Source organism: Triticum urartu, chromosome 6A (assembly GCF_056163025.1).
Source record: "Triticum urartu cultivar PI428250 chromosome 6A, HENAU_Tu73, whole genome shotgun sequence".
Classification (NCBI taxonomy): domain Eukaryota; kingdom Viridiplantae; phylum Streptophyta; class Magnoliopsida; order Poales; family Poaceae; genus Triticum; species Triticum urartu.
The window spans coordinates 215,618,849-215,625,401 of NC_141878.1; positions in this window are offsets into that span (position 1 = coordinate 215,618,849).

The following is a 6,553-nucleotide window of genomic DNA, read 5'->3' on the forward strand; positions in this document are numbered from 1 at the left end:
TCGTGAATGCAGAGTTTTGCCAGAACTTCGAGGAGGAGACTGGGCAGATTGAGCCAGGTTTGGACCCAATCAATTCTCCCGTGAAAGATGAAACTGCCATGAATCTGCTCCGATTGGAATCCCGCATCGACGGTGTTGTGGACTACTTGGCTTGACTGAAGGTCGCCACATCACGGATCGACACGGCACTTTGGCCAGAGGCCACACTCCAGAATGATCTTGAGTCCCTGATGACTCGACTTAACGAGATCCCTGACCGAGTGCAGGAGTGGAAGAAATCTTCTGCCCGGTGTGGTGCTGATGTGGCTCTGTCTTTGGTTCGTGTCCACTGCAAGGAGGTGAGACAAGATAAGCTGGTAGCAATCAAGGTCGCCAACACCCAGAGGCATGACTTCCGATCTTTTATGGAGACTTTTATTGCTGCAGCCACTCGGATCGCCGACGGCGTTGACCTGGACGAGTTCGTCGAGCCTGCCAGTCCTCCTCCTGCGGAGTGAACAAACTTTTATGCCCCACTTTAAATTTGCCTCGGAATGCCGAGTGGTTTTTGTAACCGTTAAACTCTTTCGGGCTGAATGCCCGAGCACTTTGATCTGTGGTCTGGAACCTTTAGGATTTATCTGAACTTGGTTTATCGTTGAATATCTTCATGAATCCTCCTTCGAGTGGAACTCGTTCTTCACTCGAGACAACTTTTGTATTTGTGACGCATCTCCGAAGGAGAAGGTAGCAGTCGACATGCACCTCGTCGTCCTTACGGGTCGGTGATGGAGCGCACGTTGTGTTTGTGGCGAAGCTCCGAAGGAGAAGGTGGCAGTCGACCTGCACCTTGTTGTCCTTGTGGAGTGGGATGGAGCGCATGTTGTATTTGTGGCAAAGCTCCCAAGGAGAAGGTGGCCTTCGACCTGCACCTCGTCATCCTTGCGGATTGAGATGGAGCGCACGTTGTATTTGTGGCGAAGCTCCGAAGGAGAAGGTGGCAGTCGACCTGCACCTCGTCGTCCTTGCGGAGTGGGATGGAGCGCACGTTGTATTTGTGGCGAAGCTCCCAAGGAGAAGGTGGCAGTCGACCTGCACCTCGTCGTCCTTGCGGATTGAGATGGAGCGCACGTTGTATTTGTGGCGAAACTCCCAAGGAGAAGGTGGCAGTCGACCTGCACCTCGTCGTCCTTGTGGATTGGGATGTGTTTCATACTTAGGGGAGTACTGGATTGCAGCTAAGCCCCCGAGTGGGAGGGTCGCTCTCCACTCGGTAGGATTTTTCAAACTTAGGCGAGTACTGGACCGCAGCTAAGCCCCCGAGTGGGAGGCTGGCTCACCACTCGGTAGGATTTTCAAATACTTAGGCGAGTACTGGACTGCAACTAAGCCCCCGAGTGGGAGGATCGCTCTCCACTCGGTAGGATTTTTCAAACTTAGGCGAATACTGGACTGCAGCTAAGCCCCCGAGTGGGAGGGTCGCTCACCACTCGGTAGGATTTTCAAACTTAGGCGAGTACTGGACTGCAGCTAAGCCCCCGAGTGGGAGGGTCGCTCACCACTCGGTAGGATTTTCAAATACTTAGGCGAGTACTGGGCTGCAGCTAAGCCCCCGAGTGGGAGGGTCGCTCTCCACTCGGTAGGATTTTTCAAACTTAGACGAGTACTTGGACTGCAGCTAAGCCCCCGAGTGGGAGGGTCGCTCACCACTCGGTAGGATTTTCAAATACTTAGGCGAGTACTGGATTGCAGCTAAGCCCCTGAGTGAGAGGGTCGCTCACCACTCAGTAGGATTTTTCAAACTTAGGCGAGTACTTGGACTGCAGCTAAGCCCCCGAGTGGGAGGGTCGCTCACCACTCGGTAGGATTTTCAAATACTTAGGCGAGTACTGGACTGCAGCTAAGCCCCCGAGTGAGAGGGTCGCTCACCACTCGGTAGGATTTTCAAATACTTAGGCGAGTACTGGACTGCAGCTAAGCCCCCGAGTGGGAGGCTGGCTCACCACTCGGTAGGATTTTCAAATACTTAGGCGAGTACTGGACTCCAGCTAAGCCTCCGAGTGGGAGGCTGGCTCACTACTCGGTAGGATTTTCAAACTTAGGCGAGTACTTGGACTGCAGCTAAGCCCCCGAGTGGGAGGGTCGCTCACCACTCGATAGGATTTTTAAATACTTAGGCGAGTACTGGACTACAGCTAAGCCCCCGAGTGGGAGGCTGGCTCACCACTTGGTAGGATTTTCAAATACTTAGGTGAAACGGGTTCGCAGCTAAGCCCCCGAGTGGGAGGCTGGCTCAACACTCGGTAGGAAATTATTTTTACAAACTTAGGCGAAACAGATTCGCAGCTAAGCCACCCGCTGGGGGATTTCTCACGCAAACAAAAACAATAGCAATCACTGGGAAAATTATAATGCTCTTGTCTTTGATAAATAAACTACAGAAGTTTTTCTTATTACATCTCATCCGAGTGAGAATTCAAGTATAAAAGGGGCAGAGCAGCTCCGCATTCCAGGCCCGTGGCTCATCAATCTGGTGATCGACATTATAAAGATGGTACGCTCCATTGTGGAGGACTCTGGTGACTATGAAGGGACCTTCCCAAGTAGGAGCGAGTTTGTGTGGTTTCTGTTGATCCACTCGAAGGACCAAGTCTCCTTCTTGGAAGGCTCGACTCTTCACATTTCTGGCATGGAATCAACGCAAGTCTTGCTGATAGATGGTCGATCGGATCATGGCCATTTCTCTTTCTTCTTCCAGGAGGTCGACTGCGTCCTGTCGGGCTTGTTCTGCTTCATCTTCAGAGTAGAGCTCGACTCGGGGTGCGTTGTGAAGCAGGTCACTCGGCAAAACTGCTTCGGCTCCATAGACCAGAAAGAATGGGGTTCTTTCGGTCGATCGGTTCGGGGTTGTTCTCAATCCCCAAAGAACTGATGGAAGCTCGTCGACCCATGCACCTGCTGCGTGCTTGAGATCTCCCATCAGTCGGGGTTTCAGTCCTTTGAGAATTAAGCCATTTGCTCTTTCCGCTTGTCCATTCGACTGGGGGTGAGCGACCGAAGCGTAGTCGACTCGTGTGCCCTGAGAGGCGCAAAAGGCTCTGAATTTATAAGAATCGAAGTTTGACCCATTGTCAGTGATGATGCTATGCGGAACTCCATATCTGAATATCAACTCTCTGATGAAACTGATAGCAGTGCAAGCATCAAGATTCTTGATAGGCTTAGCTTCAATCCATTTGGAGAACTTGTCGACTGCTACTAGCACATGAGTGAAGCCGCTCCTGCCCGTTCTCAGTGGTCCAACCATGTCCAGTCCCTAAACAGCGAAGGGCCAGATGAGTGGAATGGTTTTCGGGGCTGACGCGGGCTTGTGCGACATATTGGAGTAAAACTGACATCCTTCACATTTGTCGACTATCTCTTTCGCCATTTCATTCGCCCTTGGCCAGTAGAATCCCGCTCGATATGCTTTAGCCACAATGGTCCGAGAGGACGCATGATGACCACAGGTCCCCGAGTGGATATCATCAAGGATTATCTGACCTTCTTCTGGTGCTATACACTTCTGACTGACTCCAGTCGCGCTTTCTCTATACAACTATCCCTTTATGACTGTAAAGGCCTTGGATCGACGGATGATCTGTCGAGCCTCTTCTTCGTCCTCTGGGAGTTCTTTCTTTAGGATGTACGCGATGTACGGTATTGTCCAGTCGGGAGTGATGACCAAAACTTCCATGATCAGGTCGACCACAGCTGGAACTTCAACTTCAGTCGGATCCGTGGCACTTTTTGGCTGTGGGGCTTCTTCAGTGAAGGGATCCTCCTGAACTGATGGTGTGTGGATGTGTTCCAAAAACACATTGCTGGGTATGGCTTCTCTTTTGGAACCTATTTTCGCCAATTCATCAGCTGCTTGATTTTTCAGTCAGGGTATGTGATGAAGTTCTAACCCCTCGAATTTCTTCTCCAGCTTTCTCACTGCATTGCAATAACCAGTCATGGCCGGACTTCTGACGTCCCACTCCTTCATCACTTGATTAACCACCAAATCTGAGTCACCATAGACCATGAGGCGACGGACGCCGAGTGAAATGGCCATGTGCAACCCATATAAAAGATCTTCATATTCTGCTTCGTTATTGGAGGAATCAAAGTGGATTTGAAGAACATATCTGAGCTTATCTCCTCGGGGGGAGACCAATACTACCCTGGCACCGGAACCATTCAGCATTTTGGAACCGTCGAAGAACATGGTCCAATGCGCCGAGTAAACCTGAGTCGGCAATTGTTGTTCAATCCACTCGGCAACGAAATCTGCTATTGCTTGGGACTTGATAGCTTTCTTTGCCTCAAACTTGATATCTAGAGGAAGGAGTTCAATCGCCCATTTTGCCACTCGACCAGTTGCATCTCTGTTGTGCAGAATGTCTGACAATGGAGCGTCGCTGACGACTGTAATGGAATGGTCAGAGAAGTAATGTGCAACCTTCTTCGTGGTCATATAAATCCCATATACAAGCTTCTGATAATGAGGATATCTTTGCTTCGACGGGGTCAAGACTTCAGAAATATAATATACTGGGCGCTGAACTTTGAAGACTTTTCCTTCTTCTTTCCGCTCGACTGTAAGTACTGTACTGACGACTTATCCCATGGCTGTGATGTAAAGCAGCAAAGGCTCTTTGCTGATCGGGGCAGCAAGCACCGGCTGGGTGGAGAGCAGAGCTTTGAGCTCTGCAAACGCTGGATCAGCTTCAGGAGTCCACTCGAACTTGTCTGACTTCTTCATCAATCGATAAAGAGGTAATGCCTTTTCATCGAGACGAGAGATGAATCGACTTAAAGCGGCCAAGCGACCAGTAAGCTTCTGGATGTCGTGCACTCGCACAGGACTTTTCATTCGGAGTATAGTACCGACTTTTTCTGGATTAGCGTCGATTCCCCGTTCGGAAACGAGAAAACCGAGTAACTTTCCGCCAGGAACTCCGAATGTGCACTTTGATGGATTAAGCTTGATATCATACCTCCTGAGGTTGGTGAAGGTTTCAGCAAGGTCAATCAGCAGGTCGGAACCTTTCCATGACTTGACCACAATATCATCCATGTATGCTTCTACATTCTGACTGATTTGAGTGAGCAAACACTTCTGAATCATCCTCATGAATGTGGCTCCGGTATTCTTGAGGCCGAACGACATGGTAACATAACAGAAGCACCCGAATGGAGTGATGAAAGCTGTTTTGATCTCGTCAGGTCCATACAGACGGATCTGATGGTACTTGGAATAGGCGTCTAAAAAAGACAGTCGCTCACATCCCGCAGTCGAGTCGACTATCTGGTCGATGAGGGGGAGAGGAAAATGATCTTTCGGGCAGGCCCGATTGATATGTTTAAAGTCAATGCACATGCGAAGTGACTTGTCCTTCTTGGGGACCATGACAATGTTGGCGAGCCACTCGGAGTGGTAGATCTCTCGGATGAACTCCGCTGCTAAGAGCCGAGCCACCTCCTCACCAATAGTCTTTATCTTCTGGACCGCGGACCATCGGAGATGTTCTTTGACAGGTTTTACTTTTGAGTCGACTCGTAGGCGGTGCTCAGCCAGCCCCCTAGGAACACCCGGCATGTCAGAAGGCTTCCATGCGAAAATGTCCCAGTTCTCACGGAGGAACTGGATGAGCGCTTCTTCCTATTTGGAGTCGAGTGTTGTTGAGATATGAGTCGAAGCAGCACTGGGATCGGTTGGGTGAATGTGAGCCGGCTTCGTTTCGCCAGACGACTGAAAAGCTGATTCTGTAGCGGGCTTCTTGGCTCGCAACAAATCACTCGAGTCTGCAGTCTTCTGGTATTCCTGCAGCTCCACCACTGCCATCTGAGCATCAGCGATCTTTGAACCTTTCTGAAAACACTCTTCTACTTTCTTCCGATTGCCCGTAACAGTGATCACACCTTTGGGACCAGGCATCTTCAATTTGAGATACACATAACATGGTCGAGCCATGAAGCATGCATAAGCCGGCCTGCCCAAAATAGCGTTATAAGCACTCTGGAAATCCACAACCTCGAACGTCAACTTTTCTTTGCGGTAATTCTTGGAATCACTGAAAACCACATCAAGAGCAATTTGGCCGAGCGACTCAGCCTTCTTCCCAGGAATGACTCCATGAAAACTCATGTTGCTGGTACTGAGTCTGGACATCGGAATGCCCATCCCTTTCAGCGTCTCGGCATATAGTATGTTCAAACCACTGCCACCGTCCATCAAGACTTTGGTCAGTCGAGTGCCTTCAACAACTGGGTCGACCACCAAAGCTTGCCTCCCAGGGGTGGCAATGTGCGTTGGGTGATCGGACTGGTCGAATGTGATGGCAGTCTGAGACCACTTCAGATAACTGGGTGTCGCCGGAGCAACCATATTCACCTCACGGTTGATAACTTTCAGTCGACTTTTGCTTTCAACATCAGCAAAAATCATCAAGGTGGAATTGACTTGGGGGTATCCATCATCACTGTCTTTCTTGTCCTCAACTTTGTCCGACCCATTTTCCTTATCTTTGGGCTGTTTGCCCTGGAA